This window comes from Apium graveolens, unplaced genomic scaffold (genome assembly GCF_009905375.1).
Source record: "Apium graveolens cultivar Ventura unplaced genomic scaffold, ASM990537v1 ctg5378, whole genome shotgun sequence".
NCBI lineage: Eukaryota > Viridiplantae > Streptophyta > Magnoliopsida > Apiales > Apiaceae > Apium > Apium graveolens.
In genome coordinates, this window is record NW_027418947.1 from 51,684 (window position 1) to 72,472 (window position 20,789).

Genomic DNA, 20,789 nt, shown 5'->3' on the forward strand with positions numbered 1-20,789 from the left:
CCCACATTATTTGAAAAAATTGTCACTCAAAGACCTTGATGAGAATCTGACATACGATCACCTCAAGGTATTGCATTTATATAATATTCAGAAATGGTATTTTTATATGGTTGCTTTTGTTGTTAAATATTACATTTTCATCGTACCCCATAAAAGAATTTGATGCACCTTTAAGATCATTAAGGTCGATGAGGAAACAAATTGGTGGTTTTATAGCTGTAACAAATGTCTCCACGAGGTTGAGCGCATTGGAACAGTATTCAAATGTACCCAATGTCCTCGAAACATTCCCGTGTCTCCGAAGAGGTAACCTAAATATTTCAATTTATTGGAAATATTTGTAGGCTTGATACTGTTAATTAAAGCCTTTAAAAAATAGCTAACTATTTTCTCAGGGTTCCGTATCATGGTCCTTGCCGAGGATGAGACATTTTCCTGTAATGTTGAGTTTCTAGAAGAGTTCTTGGAACAAGTGCTGCAAAGGTGATTCCTGATTACGATAAGGTAAATAACTGTTGAAATAAAACAGCTGCAGCGTCACCATGTTATACCACATATGCATTCTTATTTTCTACAACTGTGTTCAGGATTCCTCTAAATCCTTTCCAGAAGTGATTAAATCATTAGTCGGAAGACTAATTTCAGTTGAGCTCGGTCTGACAAAATCAAACGTTGTTGAGGATAATAACATCTTTTATGCTGATGATTTATATGAACCAATGATGAACACTCCAACTCCTTCTGAATCTCTGATTATGTCCGAAGATTATTCCATCAACATGGGTTTTGAAGTGAGATTATAATGCGGTTATGTTATATTTGAGTTCTCTTTAGTATTCCATGCTGAATACTAATATTTGCAGACTTTTTTATTAAAACGTCTTTGCATGTATAGTACTCTGAAGGTGATGACGCTAATGGTACTCCAGGCTCTGCTAAATCTGGTGCCAAAAAAATTAAGAAGGTATTGACAATAACTAGCATCCTATGTTAGACATCCTATTTACTTATATACCAAAGTGCTTTTCGCTGACTAGGAATTGTCCTTATTCATCACTCTAACATAGGATACTTATGTCACTTTTGCTTGCAGGAAGGTTGATAGCATGCTTCAACTTCGAGTATTTTCCAGAGCTTTCATCTTGCTTATGGCTGAATGATTTTTTACAGTTATTGTCCACGTGACATTATTTGTAATTTCAATTGCATAACAATGTTTTTACCCTGTTTTTAACATTTGTTATCTATGTATTTGATTTTTAATCCTTCATAACTATGATCAGCGTCATCACACATAAATAAAAGTTTGGTTTACAATATTTAAATTTTACCTTGATCATCTACGTTTAATGAAGCATGGTTGAAGCACTACTTTTATTAAAAAGTAGTGCTTATTTATCAAGGTTCCTGTCGTACACCATTTAATTTGAAAATCAATGTCCTTTATGGACATAAGATTTTGTAATGGAAAGAAATGTTTAATTTCAAATTGTATAGCGAAAAGATCATTTTTTCAAGAGAATACAAGTTCTTAAATTTGACTCGAAACATTCATGATGAGCAACCTTAAATTCAAAATAAAGTGTCAGACTATATGTTTTAAATTCCCCGCATTACTCAATATTGAAATTTACCAAATTTAACTACTTTCCATCTCATTATACAAGTTTCCACGATATTTCCCGTGAATAACCTCAAAATATGCTCCTTAATTTTGACATAAATCAATACCTTATTTATGGCAATCATGTTCACACATTGCTTTGTTTAGGATTATGATATAATATGCGTATTGTTTGTGATTTGCAGAGTATACCACAACCTATAAAAATTATCCTAACTGTCTACAATCAAGATGACAATATCTTCCTTTAAAATTGGTGTTATTGAGTATCTTTCCCATATTCAAAATCAATCTTATTCTACTAAGACGGTATTATATATTCAGTAACTTTTATAGTTCTTCTACACTAAAATTGTTGAAGAACATACAGGTTTGTACACATATTTCTCTTCAATTTCAACAAAAAATACTATACATAATACATTAATCCTATAAACATTTATCATCTTTCAGCCAGGTATGGATGACCATCAACATTTGTCCGATCTGAATGCCACTCAAATTGCATGGACATTGAAAGTTAGGGTGACAAGAATGTGGAGGTCACTGAATGGTCATGGAGAGGTCTCGAGGCACAATCTTATTTTACTCGACTGTGAGGTGTGATTGCTTTTAATCTATTGCAAGTAATTGAGTTCACCACGTTTCTATTTTTCATATTCATTATTCATGCATATACTCTCTTTATATTACAGAACACGCACATGGTTGCACTTGTTTCACCTGCTATTTGGAATCAATTTGCCGGACTTTTGATTCCAGGAACCTTATAGCGTATAAGGAACATAGGTATCATGCCTGCGACTGATTTGTACAGGCTTGTGCGTAACACAAACTGTATACGGTTCCTACCCATCACTATTGTGGATGTAGTTCCAGTGGATACTCTAATGATTCTGCGGCACAAGTTTGAATTGACTCCCCTGCCTGCTATTTCTGACGCTCTTTTGAATTCGAATTATGATGAGATGCCTGTTTACTCCACATGTATTGAATTTTAAACGTTGACAATCAAGATTTCTAAAGTTATAAACGTTAGTAATTTACAATGTCAAAACAGATGTTATCGGTATTGTCGAAGTCTTGGAACCAAAGCGAACAATCCTGAGCAGATTTGGTTCAAGGGATATGATCCGCTTTAGACTAAGTGATGGAGAGTAAGATATTCCATATTCTGGCCCTTATAATGCAGATTTGTACAATTATAACTGTTTAGATTACCACATCTTTACTTTGATTTCAGGACATCGCACCGTGTTTATTTTGTGGGTAATTTCCAACCGAAAATAGATTCTTTATACCAGGATATAGGAACAGAAAGGAAAATTTTCATCCTTGCATCTGTCCGCATCAACGTTTACCAAGGTTTAATTCTTGCTTTCCTGCATGTACTAATTGTTTTTTAAAAAGTCAACAGTCTGACTCTCAAATTCCATTTAAAGCATTCCTAAAGTATTCTATTTTTTCTATTTGAAAAAAGGTATAATTCGCATAGGTAATTTGCCCTCAACAAGTATCTTCATCAATATTGATTATCCTGATGTCGTCACTTTGAGACAGAGGTATGCACATTAAATCAACTCACATTTAAATTATTATATAATTTACTATTCATACTCTAACTTTGTTTTCCTTTTGTCATGTAGGTTAGTGAATGTCGACAACATGATGCATTAAAGAGATATTGCAGCTGGAGCATTTTATTATATTTATTAGTTTATGATATTTAACTAAATAAAGTTTTATTCGATATTCGGAATAAGCGTGCAAATTGTTCTACCACAAATATTATAATTCGTTATTCAACGTGTATGTTTCTCATATTTTTGGATTTTTAAATTATCTATTAAATCTTTTGGTTGAATTACGCCGCAGTTATCTTATGCAATATTTAACGTAATACTTCTTTGTTCGGACTAAGATATTATGATATTTAATACAAGCACGAAATATTTACCATATTCTAAATACTGTCACACTTTATTTAAGTAATCCAGTACTAAGATTACTATTTTTACTTTTCTGTAGTCGTAGAAATTACAAGTTATCTATATTAAAAATATACAATATTGATTGCAAATATATAATTACTAAGTCCTCAATCAACCTTAAGAATAATGTCATTGCAACAAGAGAGCTTTTCCATTGTTCAGCCAATAAGATCCATAATATAAATACATCATATTAAATTGGAAAGTGTTTTCAAATCAGATCACATCCAATAATCTAAATAGCTACAAAACTAAATTTCAAGGATAAAAAACCATAATATTAATACATCATGTACCAGACATAAATATATTGATCACATTGATCCAATATGAAATATAGTATATATTAAACAAAATATTCGATAACTATATCGAATATTAAATCTTCTTGCTGAAAAGTAAAAACCAAGTTATCGTCTATTTGTAGCTCATTATCAGTCGTAAATTGGTTCCATCCAGCAGAGAATCGAGGTAATCCAGTAGAAACACTATCTTAACATTCTAGGTTAAAAGCCCCATCCTAAAAGTTACAATTTCACCACTTATCCATGTCCTACCATTCGGCTGTACAGCTGCTGGGATATACTGAAAGAAGATATGTCTTTGTTATATCAATTAACCACAAAATGAGTAAAATTTATATTGTATTTGTAAAAAAAAGTCTATGTAAATTGATCGAGTAATATAACAATACCGCTCCGTGACATGTGTTGTTCACATTTGAAGCAGTCATTGTGGCGGTGAACTCCATTCCCAGGAGTTGATCATTTTCCTGATCACTTATATTATTGTCTGCAATATCATCAGTTACATCTTCAACATCCATATCCAAGTTGTCTTCTACTTGCTGAATTCCTTCTTTATGAACTTCTGCAGCATGATCAGTGTCAACTATAATATTCATATGAACAATTTCTTCTAATTCCTCAAATCCACCTGGAAGTTGTTCATTAATATCTATAGAGAAGTAGCAAAAGGTATTAATATTATTATCGTGGTCACCCGCGTTTCCATTATTACCGTTTGACTGCATAGCTTCATTAATCACCAGACAAATAAAATGGTATGTAGTATTTAAAGTATTACCATTTCTGAAGAACAGCTGACCAGAAGTTTTTCATTTTTTGAACTATCAAAAATGATAGTTTCAAACTTCCCAGATCCTCTGTAGGTAAGCAACATGAAATCCTTCCTCTCGAACATTTTATCATTTACTAGCGCCAGTATATCAGAAATCTTCCCTGTGGATTCAGAGTACTGACAATTGTATATCTTTCCATTCTGCAAGATCAATTGTACTTTTGCAGGAATCGACTTTCCAAAAAGAGTTGTCAAATTCTTCTGGTATGGCCTGCCACAAGCATAATAAGTATCGATAAATGACAAAATTACTATTAATAGAGAAAAAGATATAGATCATAGTGTGGGAAAGTAAGAATTGCTTAATTAAAATCTTACTATTACTCCAGAGTCTATTGCACCGCCAATACCGAATATATCATGAATTTGCAACCAATCCCAATTATTATATCTATAAATTAATTGTTGGTATCCAAGTTCAATCATAATGAATAATGAAATTTAAATTTATGTATCCTAAAATAAATACGTAAAAGCTTTGTAAAAATGTGCAATTACCTCTACAAGTTGAATGCGATTGGGAAACAACTCTTGCAGAATTATAATCCACTTCAATTGCATCAGGATTTAGTGCACATACCATAAATTGTCTGAGGCCCTCATGCGTGAAAATCAGAATTGTAGCCGAATACCGTCTAACTTCTTTTAGGAACCATGTAAGGTTAACAAAACTCTTTTCCTCCATTGAATACTTGACATGAATTTCACGACCACTTGGGAACCGAAGCCAGACATTTTTTGGTATCACACTTGCAAATGTTGTGGTCAACTTCTATGGTAGTTTTGTATAAATCAATTAAATTTTAAACACCAATTATTTTGATCCATATTCACAGCTACCTTAAAATTCCACCCAAATTTAAGATATGAAATGTGTACAACATTAAATGAAAAACGTACCACTATATTTTGTGCATAGTTATCTGATTTAAGAATGACGATAAATCCTGGAAGCTTGGTTTGATTAATATCCACCTAATAATTACAGGAGCATAATACTTTTACATACATTTTTTAAAAGAACAAATAACTCTATTCTATTAAACTGAATCGATATTATCACATACCATCTGATGTCTCTTCTTCAATCTCTGATTTTTTTTTTGTAATATTTCCATCCTTTCTTACTAGCAATGAATTACAAAATTCCTGCAATGGATCAATGTCATTGTCTTCTTCCATTAACATACTTTCTCCTCTTTCGCCACCAACAAATTCATATTCCACCTCATATCTATAAAATTGTAATATAGAAACATCAGTACAATAATTATAACTTTAACCTTCATCAGATTTTGCCACATTGATATGTATCAAACCTTTATCAGAATCTAAATGAATCTGTAGAAACCAATCTCTTCCTATCTTCTATTTTCCTCTAATACGCCTTTTTAAGTAATCAACCTCAAATCCATCTTCCTGAAAATCCTAGCTGAAATGATATTGCTATCATCCATAGTAAATACAAGTGTATCTCTTTCGCGCAAATAAATATCACTAGGACATATCCAAGGTAGTAAAAATATCCACTTGACGAGTTGTATGAAATGAAAGATTCATGCCCTCCAACCCGGATTTTCTCTATCATCTGGAGCTTTTGACTGTATTTGTACCGCACCAAACTTGGTACAATCTTGGAAAGAAACAATAAATAATGTTATTTTTACGAATTACGCATAAAAGCATAAACATGTACGGATGCACAAACATATAATTATATATGCTCTTCAATTTGATCACAACGGAAATTACTCACAAATCCTCCACATGCCAGAGTATCTTTAGACACAATTTTCAAGAATGATGTTTCCACCAACAAGTTTCCTGCCCCAAAAAAAATATTTGATGAATTTCTACAGATGTACGTTTTCCTTAATTCATAAATAATTTATATGTAGAAATCAAAAAATTTAACTTATGACAGTACCTCTATCAAGATCTTTACCATAAACTTCATGTTTATAGATGCAAACATTCACGTTGTTCACATTATAAATATCATTATGCATTCTATACAAGATAATATAATCTCCAACTCTAAGTCCTGTGTCTAATACAAAATCAGCCCTTCCTTTCCCAAATTTGCAATGTCCTCCAATCCTCTCTACCTCGCATTTACATTCCTTAGTAGTAAACCTCAGACTGACCGAGTTCCCATTTTTCAAGTTTTTGTAGAAATTCTCCGTTCCTGGCTTCAGTGTCTGATATATATACAAATAATTGGACAATTATACACCTTATACCAACTGATATGAAAGTATGAATTTTAGCTGATATAAAAATAATTCCAAAATCTATCATACCAGATCTAGCGCATGTTCTTGCAAGTCTGTGCTATTTATGCAGATAAGGTAAGATTCACTTTTGTTCAGAATTGCATCGTAAACTAACCGAGAAATAGATTTTTGAAACTCAATGTTTCCATACAGGACAATGAATTCATCCTGTTTCCATTCAGGTTTATTCTTCTTCCACTCATTTGGATGTATTATCTGGTAGTTTATTTCAACTGCGGCTTCCTTATATATCATCCGTCCCCATAATAATCAAAGAGAACAAAGTTATATATCTTAATGCCATAGTACTCAATGAAACGAGCAAGACCACATATTTTACTGACTTCTGAATCATATCGAGCATGCCATATATGTGTTTTACAGTATATCTTCAAGTGATCTGGAATTCTTCTACCACAAAAACCTTTAAAATTCGGTGGCACTATCTGATGAAGTACCATTAAATCAAAATTTCAGAAGATTATAAAGAGATTAAAACTATATAAATGAACGCTGTAAAATCTACACTTACAATTTGCCCGAAATCAGAAACTTCCACATTTGTTGCCAGAAAGCTACATATACTATCTTCATTGTCTGTACAATTAGTATTATGTTAATGTACCTAAATAAAACCATATACTGACTAAAGGTCAAATTCTTACCTAAATCTGCTACATTCTTCGTTGTAGAATCTGATGCTCTCTTCATCTGTAATTATATAATAAATTTATTCCAATAAATATAAATCATGAAATTTACTTAAAACCAAGATGGATGAGATACAGAGCAGAAATTTCACAAGAACACTACATGCATAAGATACAAAAATATTATATTACATGAATCGAAACAAAACATGTTCTTATATTCTATGCAGCATTAATAGATTAATTTAAGATATATATACATAAAACTCTATGAATCAAGCAATATAACTATATACCAACAACTGATTCATAGCTCCATTCCATGTATATATATATATAAACTGTATGTAAGCAATATAACTATAAAATCAAAATTGATTCATACTTCCATTGTAGACAACGAGTTGATTGTACCGAGAATGCTATTGCGTTCTCTGTGAAAGGAAGTTAGACTTCTTGCTTAATGGAAGTTGAGAATCCCAAATTAACGGCAGTTTGCGTTATCTGGGTTTTTTTTAAGACAGGTATGTTGTATTTTTTTGGGTTTATAAAATCTCAAAGTCAGCTTTATTTTTGGGCTTTTTTGTTTGCTTTTGTTTTTCTTCTCTCTTCCTCCTTATATTAAAAGGCCCATTCTGTAAATTACATTAATATATTATATTTCTATATAAGGATGATTTTGTATTTTTTTTATTTTAAAAACAATTCATGCAAAATATTGAACTATATACAGACTTTACTTTATGTCTTTTCAAATTATCAATTAAATTATACTATAAGTCGATTTTACTACGCTAACTTTATTCACATTGTCTTCTCAAAACTTGAGAAAATAATATGTTACGACACAAGAAGTAGGATACTCTTTCCAGATTGGTTAAATCTTGAGAACTAAAAAATCAAAATTAAATGTCTGTAATTGATGATTAAATATAATATATAATTTGAATTTCATACATTAACGAAATCTAAAAAAATCAGTAAACTTAAAAGATAAAAGTTTTCTAACTACCTAGGGTAGTACAAAGACAATGAGCTATATCTTGGTTGTAGCACTTTTTATTATTGATTATATGTCTAGATACAATAAAACAGCATGATGGATGTAATTAATGCTCTACAAATTATAACGAGTCTTCCAATATAGTTTTAGCAATAGGTGTAAGGAGAACTGCTTTTGGAGATATTGTCATGATAAACATTGATTTTATCTTTTTTTTCACAAATATTTAAGAAATATTTTTAATAAAGTTAGATTAAATCAAAATATATGTTGAATGTAATTCCCAGAGAAGATACAAATAATTAGTATCTTCAAGATGATTTTTTTTACAAATAAATTTATATTACTATGTCATGTAATTAGTTGACAGTTCAGAAAAATAAGTTAAGATTTTTTGTTCTATGAAATTTAAATTTGGAAATTGAATTATGATGACGCCAAGATTTAATATTATTTTATTTTTGTTACGAAAATATTGATAAATATTAATATTACGGGAATAAGTAATTTGTAGAATAAATATTGAAAGATAAATATTATATGTAATTACTTTCTTCCATCTTTAGATTAATTTATTATATGAATATTTTTAGTTTATATTCTTCAATGATTTATACGATCTTTTATAAGCAAAATATGTTTTTGGGAATAAGTACATAAAATCAATATATTTATATTTTATTCCTCGGGATAAATAAATCTTATTGAACATAAAAGGAAGATGAAAAGATAACAATCTTTTGTCCAAAACAACTGCAGATCATCATTGTTAATTAAGTCTATACACATTCCCTTTCTCTTAAACTCAAAAGTAACAGTTAACTACATTTTCCAGCAAAGCTTTCTCAAATGGCTGATCCAACTATTTTTAATGTTTCACTAGAGTTGATCAAACTTATTTTTTCTCACCTCATTTTCAAGACAGAAAGCTTCAGTTTGTTCGTGAAACTTTTGTTGGTATGGGAGCGTAAACAACCAAAGAAACATATCAAGTATGTCCTTGAAGCTCTTGACTGGGATAAGCTATATGACTTTCATCAGCATCAGATGGAAGTTACACGTGACCAGTTTTACGGCTTCATTTCTTATTGTGTTAGACACGATGTTCATCAGGAAAGTTTTTTTAACTCATCTCTCAGACTGTTGCAGAGGAATAATGTTGATTTTAATCTTGAGGTTTTATCAGTACTATCTCCTAAATATTTCCCATCCAGATTTGCTTATATTTTCTTTAAGGCATTATTTAGATTAGCTGAATTAGATAGTACTGCTGCTGAAATGTATATGATAGTCACCAATACTGACATGAGAGGAAGAGTGAAAAAGATTATTACTCTGCTCTCTGACATGCACGGTAACATTGCTGGAAATGATGTTCTACTACCAGCAAACAAATTATGTCCAAATGCAAGGAGTGTTAAACCGTTCCACCTGAAAGATGGACCTCCGTTTGAGATTGACTTATGGAATTCACTTTACACTGGAGCTGTCCAAGGAAACTATCAGGAAGAAGGCGACTTATGGCCAGAGGGTTTGAAGATGGCTCATATTTGGAACTCAAAATATCACAAATGAACTCTTAAACTGATGCTTTTCAAGATTTTACTTTATGCTATGAATTATTAAATTTAAGTAATGTATTTGTGTAAACATCAATTGTTCTTATGTAACTGGAATTTAAATCCATGATTCTACATGCGCCATCTTCTATAACCTTATTTTGTTTACAAGATTATTGATGTGTTGTGCATTCATAGCTTATAGTTGGTTTTGGAGTTAATACATCTTTCACAAATTTGTCAAATAATGACAATGCTATCAATGTTTGCATTGTTTAAAATTATAGGTTACAAAGGTTGATTTGGTTCTTCCTGAAAGGTGTCTTAAAAGGGTACTTAATTGACAACTATCCTCAAAACTAACTTTAGAAGGTGCTTTCAATAAAGAAGCTCTCTTAATTTAGGTTGTAAAAGGTGAAGAAACAAATTCAGATTTGTAGTCATTTTCAATGGAATTAGACCTATGCCATACCCTCTGTCTAACACATTTTCAGATGAACCAAATATAAGAGTTTCATTTGGTTTTAATTTTTCCCAATAATGATTTTCAGTCGCATGACTGTTTTAATTCGTTCCCGTGTCTTGCAGGTGAATGTGTTTGACTCATGAAGAGGTTTACTAACTAATTCTAATTAACTTGCCTCAATTGACATAGTGAAGCAGTATAGTGTTGGTAAGTGTAACACCCCCAGATCCGGGGTCGGGGATCCGGGTCGTCACGGTCTTTCTTTCCACAATATCACTTAACTTAATTAATAATAAATAACCTCATGCTGTGACCCCACACTAACACACACCACAACACGTTATAGTCTCAGAGATGAAATTGAAATAAGTACAAGTCTTTGAATCCACAATTTAAAAGTTATTACAACCCAAAATGATTACTTGATAAGTTTACAGTTAATTGCCATTATCTGCCACAAGTTATAATTATACATAATTGGTTCCCAAAAGTATAATTCCTGATCTACAAATAGATCTACCTCTGCAGCTATAACAGCTACGATATCAACGGGAAGACGCAGGACGCTTCCTACGCGCTTGCGCTGGGTCTTCTTGAGTCTGGCCATCTTTCCTAACTGTTGTTGTGTGATGAACAAATGAAGCAAGAGTAAGCATTATAGCTCGCAAGATAATATATAGTGTAAACAATAATGCAAGTATCTAAATGGATAACTTACTAGAACCCTTTATCAAGTGTAAGGTAATTACTTACTGGATATAATCTTAAAGGAAGATGAAGTTACCAATTACTTCACTATAATTATACCATTTTAGAAAACTACTTAAACTACCACTGTTCAAAGTATAATAGGTTTCAAAAGTTCATCCCATAGATGAGACCACAAGTTAAGACTTGAATAGATTCAATCTTTGAAATATTATTGAATGAAATGAAGTTACGAGATACTTTATTTAGTCCCGATATATATATCCACATATATATCTCTTATACATTTCCTGGAAACCTCTGTTATGTAAAGTATGAACAGAGTTTTCAATATCCAATGAATTTTGGAAAGAAAAGAATTTTGGCATAAACCCGATATCTTGCTGATCAGGCAAAGATACCAATAAGTAACCTTTTCTACTAGTAGATGGATGAATCCCCCACCGGTCATCACCTTGACCTCATTAGGACCTTGTGCTGGACCACCACCCGGCCTCTTACGCGTTGATGGGCTGCCACCCAGCCACTTACACTTTGATAGACCGTACCCCGGCCTGTCGCTTATGTCGACTCAATTAGATGGACTTACTTCCCGAACGTTGGGTAAGTAATCAATTCATTTATCAAAACAGCAACCTTGTTGCGAATATAAAATACACCACAGAGCCGGATCCCTCAGGTTTTGAGCGAGTATTTAAATCCACTTCGAAAGAAGGATCTTAAATATAAAAATGAGTTTTGGGATCCGCCCTAACTTTTAAAAATCATTTTGAAGACTCGAAAACATTTTTAAGAATGTTTGGAGTAATGCTGATTTAATAAAATAAATCTGTCCCAATATATCAGAAAATATCTGAATATTATTATTTAAATAATATTCCCATAAAGAATAATCTTTATAAAAATAATTGAAGTAGAAGTTTTAAAACTCATACTTGAAATGAATATTAAATAACCAAAGATATACTTATACGAAAGTACGATCTTTATTTGAATAATCGAAAATAAGTTTGATTATCGAAACATTATTCTTTAATAAAATAAAGAATATTATTTAGTAAAAGAAGCGGAGTCATAAGTCCTCGAATGAATATTCAAAATAATATTCATTTAATACAATAAGCGGAGTCATAAGTCCTCGAATGAATATTCAAAGTAATATTCATTAAAAAAAAATAAACCGAGTCATAAGTCCTCGAATGAATATTCAATGTAATATTCATTAAATAAAATAAACCGAGTCATAAGTCCTCGATGAATATTCAATGTAATATTCATTAAATAAAATAAACCGAGTCATAAGTCCTCGAATGAATATTCAAAGTAATATTCATTAATAAAAATAAAGTTATCGAATAAACCTTATTCGATTAATAGTTTTGAAAACTATATCTATATATATATAATATATATAATATACTCGGGAACATCGACTCCCGGTTTTAGAAAATTTTCGCCTTTGGGTCCCCTATACTAAGGGTATACGCAACTACTGCTTATCTCTAGCATAGGTATTATGCAATTATAAGCATTGGAATCAACAGATAGATATCAAGATTACAAAACAGACATGCATATAAACCATATCAGCATGCTCCAATATATCACAAGATTTGCTAATTAACCATCATGCATCTGTCACAAGATAATGCATATAATGCATATACATATATACATCACAACAACAGTATAACGGGTAGAAAACTTGCCTGAGCGACTAGGGGTGATAAAAGGCTTGGGACGAGTCTGGTAACCTATAAACAACATATAAGTTGGAATTAAACCAAAGTCGCTTATGAATCTATACTTTAACCAATTAGACCCTAACGTTCACTTTTGCGCTTAACGATTCACTTAGGTCGCTCGAGTACCCTCGGCTCCACCATTTTTAATAAATTAACCATTAGGAATTTTAAGGCTATTCTTTCGCGATTACCAACTGCCTAATCCACTTTACATAATTGTTTCATATTCCAATTAGTCATTTAAGGGCCTTAACCAAGGTTTTAAAGTAAGGCGAGGGGTAATGGTTCGGTCGCGAAATGCCGTTACTTAAAACGGTCGTTTCTCCTAAACCGTACATCGGATTTAAGCGAACCACATATCAAAACGAAGCTCTTAACATGAACTATCTAATCATGGCAATGGTCAAAACCTAACAGTGAGTTCACGGGTCCTGATGTTAAGAACAAAAGCAGTCTAAGGTAAATCGGGCATTACGATGGCTATGTTTACGCGATTACCCAATTTGTACAACTCCAAATCAATCCACAATCAATCCCACAATCATTATTACAACCAAACTACATCCATACTCTACTACAACAGCCCCAACATCTCAAGTTCTCCAATTTATATTACTCTAAATCATGAACTAAAAGCTTATACTTAAGTTCATGAACTAATAATCAAGATTTACAACTCCAAAAACATTACAAAACCAACCAATCTCTAAATATTCAATAACCATTATTCTCATGAACTATACTACTCATAACAAGCTCTTAAAATTCAATAATAATGATAGTTTAAGAGATTATACCTTCCTTGAGAGTGGGAGTAACTAATGAGCTTGAAACAACCTTGGAAAATCCTTTGTAAAGCTTTATCTAAACAAAAACACAAGATCAAAATTTCAAGTTCTTGAAAAACACTATTCACTCTCTTCTTCCATGAATTATTGGAAGAGATTTTGAAGGAATTGGAAGCTTAGATTCATAGGATATCTATATCTATGTACAAGGAACCTTGGATAATTACCTCACTAATTAACAAAGCTTGGAACTTGAATTTGAATTTTTTCTTCTTTGAAAAAGAGATGAAGCCGAGAGCTTCTTGGCTTGGAAAATGAAAGTCAACTTTGTGTTTTTTGTTTTTGATTTGTTTTGGCTTGGTTGCCTTGTTTTTGTTTTGTTTAATTAACCTTTTAACCATGGTAAAATTTGTGTAGCTTATAATCAACCAACAATTCCTTCCCTTTTGGTCATGCTTATGTCATTCTCCTATGTCATCTTTCCACACTTATCTTCTTCTTGTTGGTGTGATGACATCATCATCACTAACCTCTTTGATTAACTCCTAATTACTTGGCTAATGATCGTTGATCTGTTATACGGTTTGCTTAACTTTCATTTTCATTTATCGTTTGAGGGATCATACCCGGGATCTTATTACTTGGGCTCCCTTAACCTTTCTCAATACATTATATTCCTTTTATGATCCTATCTTATAATCCTTGAATTTAAATCCTTTTTATCCTGTTACCTTGTACTCAATTCTTTCGGTATCTGGTGGATTTTCGGGAAAAATCAAAATGTTCAAATTTGGATTCTGACAATCTTTACATACACTTATATACCATACAGAGTACTAATAAGATCTCAGAATAACAATAAAAGAACCTCTACAAAGTGTGGCATGAAAAGTTTTTTTATTCAGCATAATCAGCAAATTCACTATTCATAAGGGTTACAAAAAGTCCAAAATTTTGGGGTTATTACAGTCTCCCCTCCTTACAAGGATTCCGTCCCGGAATCAAATAGAAAACAAATGGGGGTACTTTTCTAGCTTTGCGCTCTCTAGTTCCCCAGTTTATTCTTCCACATTATGATTCTGCCATAGCACTCTGACTAGCTTGATCACTTTGTTCCGAAGCACCTGCTCATTCTTATCCATAATCTTTACTGGTTTCTCCACGTAAGTCAGATCTGGTTGCATATCCACCTACTCGTACTCCACTATGTGTCTGGCATCCCGATGAACTTCCTTAGCATTGACATATGGAACACATTATGAACTTGTTGTAGGTTCGGGGGTAGGCTAGCTCGTAAGCCAACTTCCTAATCTGTCTTAGTATCTCAAAAGGTCCAATGTATCTTGGGCTTAGTTTCCCTTTCTTTCCGAACCTCATTAATCCCTTCCAAGGGGATACTTTTAGCAGTACTAAGTCCCCTACTTCATACTCCTTGTCCTTTCGGGCTAGGTCTGCATATTTCTTCTGTCTGTCTTGGGCTGCTACCAGCCGTCCTCTGATGAGATCCACTATGTCTTTGGTCATTTGGACCACTTCGGGTCCGAGCATCTTCCGCTCTCTTACTTCTTCCCAGTATAAGGGAGATCGACACCTTTTTCCGTACAGGGCCTCATAAGGCGGCATTCCGATGCTGGCATGAAAGCTATTGTTATAAGAAAACTTGATCAACGGCAAGTGATCATCCCAACTTCCTTTAAAGTCTATTACACAGACTCTCAACATATCCTCTAGTGTCTGGATGGTCCTTTCACTCTGCCCATCTGTTTGGGGATGGTAAGCGGTACTCATATTTAATTTGGTCCCCGCACATTCTTGAAAGCTCCTCCAAAATCTAGAGTTGAACCTGGGGTCTCAGTCTGAGACAATGGACGCTGGGACTCCATGTCGCGTCACTATTTCCTTAAGGTAAATGTCCACCAGTCTATCGACCGTGTATCTCTCATTGATAGGAATGAAATGAGCTGACTTTGTTAGTCGTTCTATAATCACCCATATGGCATCATGATTGGCTTTCGTCCTTGGTAAGCCGACAACAAAATCCATGGCTATCTGTTCCCATTTCCATTCGGGAATCTCCAGGGGTCGTAAAAGTCCACTGGGTCTCCGGTGCTCTGCCTTTACTCTTTGGCAAGTCAAACATTTTCTTACCCATTATGCTACATCCCTCTTCATGTTGGGCCACCAGTAATACTCCTTCAAATCCCTATACATCTTGGTGCTTCCCGGGTGAATGGAATACCTTGAACTATGGCTTTCATCCAAAATCTCGTCTTTGAGCTCTTGAACATTCGAAACCCAAATCCGGTAGTGTTAGATATATTTGATAATGTCATGACTAATGTGATTTATGTTTAGTTTTCAGATCTTACTTAAACAGGACAAATCAGTACTTAACTGAAATCAGCACTTATACTGAAGTCAGAACTTAAGTCATCAGTACTTAATATTCAGGAGATATTTATCAGAAGATAATATCAGGACTTAAAGGAAACGTTCAGATAAGGAAGGCAACTGATTTACAGGAAGAGAAGATCGAGACAAACATAAGAAGAGATATGCATGAAGAAGGAATTCTATAAAGAATAGAATACTTGGAAGAAAAGATATCTGATTGATATATTTTAGGAAGCAGAATTATATTCCATATCAATTAGCGATTATCTTGTAACTGTGTAGCATATAAACACAGACATAGGGTTTACACTATAAATGTTATCATTATCGAGAAGATTATTCATTGTAACCCTAACAGCTCTCGTGATATTTGTTTATCACTGTGAGAGGACAGTTCCATACTGTAACAGAGTTTATTGTTTTGAATAAAGTTTGTTTTCTGTTACTTGAGTTATTAAAGTTCGATTTGATTGTACTATACACTGTATTCACCCCCCTCTACAGTGTGTGTGACCTAACAAGTGGTATCAGAGCATATCTATTAACACACAAATAGTTTAAGATCCAAAAACAATCATGTCTAAAGTAGAAACTCCAACTAAGCCCACCAAAACCGAAGAACCTCTAAAGACACAAATCCAAAGCCGATATGAGATGATTAGGGTTCCCATATTGAGACCATCTGAATATCCCATATGGAAGGTAAGGATGACCATGTTTTTGGAAGCTACAGATCCAGAATATCTCGATATAATTAAAGGAGGACCTCACAAACCAACCAAGCTCGCTGTTGCAGTTGCAGGTGAAGCAACAAAGTCTGTACCAAAGGAGAAGAGTGATTACACTGCTGAAGATATCGCATCAATTGCTGAGGATGCTAAGGTACGACACTTACTGCATAGTGCCATTGATAATGTAATGTCAAACAGGGTAATAAACTGTAAGACTGCAAAGGAGATATGAGATGCCTTGAAAATAAGATGTCAGGGAACTGATACGATTAAGAAGAACAGGAAGATAATACTTACTCAAGAGTATGAACACTTTGACTCAAAGGCTAATGAGTCATTGACTGATTTATATGATAGATTTCTCAAACTCTTGTATGATTTGTCACTGGTTGATAAGGAGTATGATCTTGAAGACTCAAACCTTAAATTCCTGTTGGCTTTTCCTGAAAGCTGGGATTTGAAGGCAACAACAATAAGAGACAACTATAATCTTGATGAAACAACTCTTGATGAAATTTATGGGATGCTCAAGACTTATGAACTTGAGATGGAACAAAAAAGCAAGAGGAAATGAGGAAAGTCAAGGACAGTTGCTCTTAAGGCTGAAGAAGAATCCCCCAAGGTAGCCACCTCAAGGAAAGGCAAGGGTAAAGCTCTCTTCATAAAGTCTGATACTGAGTCATCAAGTTTTGATAGTGATGATGACTCAGAATCTGAAAGCTTGCCTGAGACGGATGCTGATGAAGAGATGATGAAGTTGTGTGCTCTTATGGTGAAAGGAATCACAAATATTGCATACAGAAAGTTCAGGAAGGGAAAGAAGTTTTCCAGGAAAGGTGCAAGTTCTAATAAGAAGAGTTTCAGAAAATCTGAGGGCAAAGGAGGAAAGTCTGACAGACGAGATGATACAAATGTCAAATGCTACAAATGTGGTGAGAAAGGCCACATATCTCCTGATTGCAAGAAAGTAAAGAGTGACAAAGGCAAGGCTCTTGTCACAAAGAACAAAAGCTGGACAGACACCTCGGATTCTGAAAGTGAGAAAAATTATGCCTTAATGGAAAATGCTGATATGGCAAGTGCTAAAAGCAGTTCTGAAGCTGCTTAGTTAAAGGTACCTCATACTACTTATGCATTTCATACCGATGATATTAATGAGTTGAGAAGATATCTTAAAACCATGTTCATTAGCTATAGAGATCAAACTTTAACATGTGAAAGATTAACTTCTGAAAATCTTGTATGCAAAAAGAGGAATGATTATTTAGAAAAAGAGTTAGTCATGTTTCATCAAACTCAGAAAGATAGAGATGATGCTTTCTATGTTAGAGATGAAGTGTTTAAAATGAATGAATCTCTAAAAGCTGAGTTAGAAAAGGAAAGAGAGATTATCAGGATTTGGACTAACTCTGGCAGAACAACTCAGAATTTGTTAAGTAGTGAAAACTGGAAAGAGGGCTTAGGTTATGGAGAGGATAAGAATGATAAAGGAACTATAGATATTAAGCCTATAGTTGTTAAACAAAAGTCAAAGTTAAAACCTGTTAAGTTTGTAGCTGTAAAGTTTGATACTGAGAAATCAGAAGTTAAAAAGGAATTAACTTCTGACAAACTAAAACAGGAAAAGACAACTAAAGTAAATGTAGGGTTAATGACAAAGACGCAGCTTAAGCATAAGCTGAAAGATGTTAAGAATGCAAACAAGGTAAAATCACCTAGGAAAAATAGGAATGGAAAGGAAGGTGTGAATAAAAGCAATGATTATAAACCTGTTCCTGATGCTCCTAGAAAAACATGTCATAACTGTGGAAGTTCTAACCATCTGGCTTCTTTTTGCAGGAAGAATAAGAACATAAACTCCTTACCTTCAAAGTCAGGAGTTAAGAGTCAGTCTGTTAGATATAAGCCACAAAATCCTTGTTTTCATTGTGGTAGTTTATGACATTCCATTTATACTTCTAAGGAATATCATAGTATGTACTATGATTATTATCAAATAAAACCTTCTTTAAAGAAAGTTAGCAATGTTCCCTTCTAGTGTAAGTTCTGATTCAAAGTCTGATAGTGTAAATTCTGATAAGAAAAATGTTAACATAAACTCTGATGCTAAATCCGCTGCAAATGTTAACAAACTTAATAAGGCCAAAGGATCCAAGCAAATCTGGGTCCTTAAAACTAATCATTAGTGGTCTTTGTGATTGCAGGGCAACAGGAAAAACATCCTAGTTCTGGACAGTAGATGTTCAGGACATATGACTGGAAATAAAGCCCTGCTATCAGACTTTGTGGAGAAGGTTGGCCCAAGTGTTTCTTATAGAGATGGTAACATTGGAAAAACATTGAGATATGGAAATATCAATCTTGGGAATGTCATCATAAAAGAAGTAGCTCTGGTCTTAGGACTTAAACACAATCTGCTGAGTGTCAATCAAATCTGTGACAGAGGTTATCATGTGGATTTCTTTGAAGAACACTGTGAAGTTGTAAACAAATCTACAGGCAAAGTTGTTCTGCAAGGATACAGGCGTGGTAACATTTATGAAGCCAAGCTTTCAACAAGTATTGATGGTTCTGCAATCTGTCTGATGAGTAGAGCATCAATTGAAGAAAGCTGGAATTGGCACAAGAAACTCTCTCATTTAAATTTCAACAATATAAATGAACTAGTCAAGAAAGATCTTGTGAGAGGACTGCCAAAGTCAGTATTTGCTCCTGATGGCCTTTGTGATTCTTGTCAGAAGGCTAAACAAAGGAAATCCTCATTCAAGAGCAAGACTGAATCATCAATTCTTGAGCCTTATCACCTACTACATGTTAATCTATTTGGTCCAGTAAATGTCATGTCTATTGAAAAGAAGAAATATGCTATGGTCATAGTGGATAAGTTCACCATATAAACATGGGTGTATTTCTTGTACACAAAAAGTGAAACTGCATCTATCTTGATTGATCATGTCAGGCAACTGGATAAATTGGTCAAAGATTCTGTGAAAATAATAAGAAGTGATAATGGTACTGAGTTCAAGAATTTGATAATGGAAGAGTTCTCCAAAAACCATGGAATCAAGCAGGAATTTTCAGCTCCTAGAACTCCACAACAAAATGAAGTTGTTGAAAGAAAGAATAGAACTCTCATTGAAGCTGCACGTACAATGCTTGATAAAGCAAAGCTTCCAACCTATTTCTGGGCTGAAGCTGTGCAGACTGCTTATTTTACTCAGAATGCAATACTCATTAACAAGCAAGGAAAGACACCATATGAGATGGTGAAGAATAAGAAGCCAAATCTGAAGTATTTTCACGTATTTGGATGCAAATGTTTTATTCTTAAGACTCATCCTGAACATCTATCCAAATTTGATCTAAAAGCTGATGAAGGAATCTTTGTTGGATATCCACTTTCCACAAAAGCCTTCAGAGTCTATAACTTGAGAACAAGAGTGGTCATGGAATCTATCAATGTCTCTTTTGATGATAAGAAGATTACTGGACTTGAAGATTTCAATGATCATGATCAGCTGAGATTTGAAAATGAAGACTTAAATTCTGATACTGAAAATCCTGACAGTCTAAATCCTGATACTGCAAACTCTGATGGATTAAACTCTGATGTTATTGAAACTATGGTGACTACGCCAAAAGAAGATGCACCTATGCAGGGGGAGCATACTCAAGATACAACCACATCTCAAGAAGCATCAGAACATACATCTG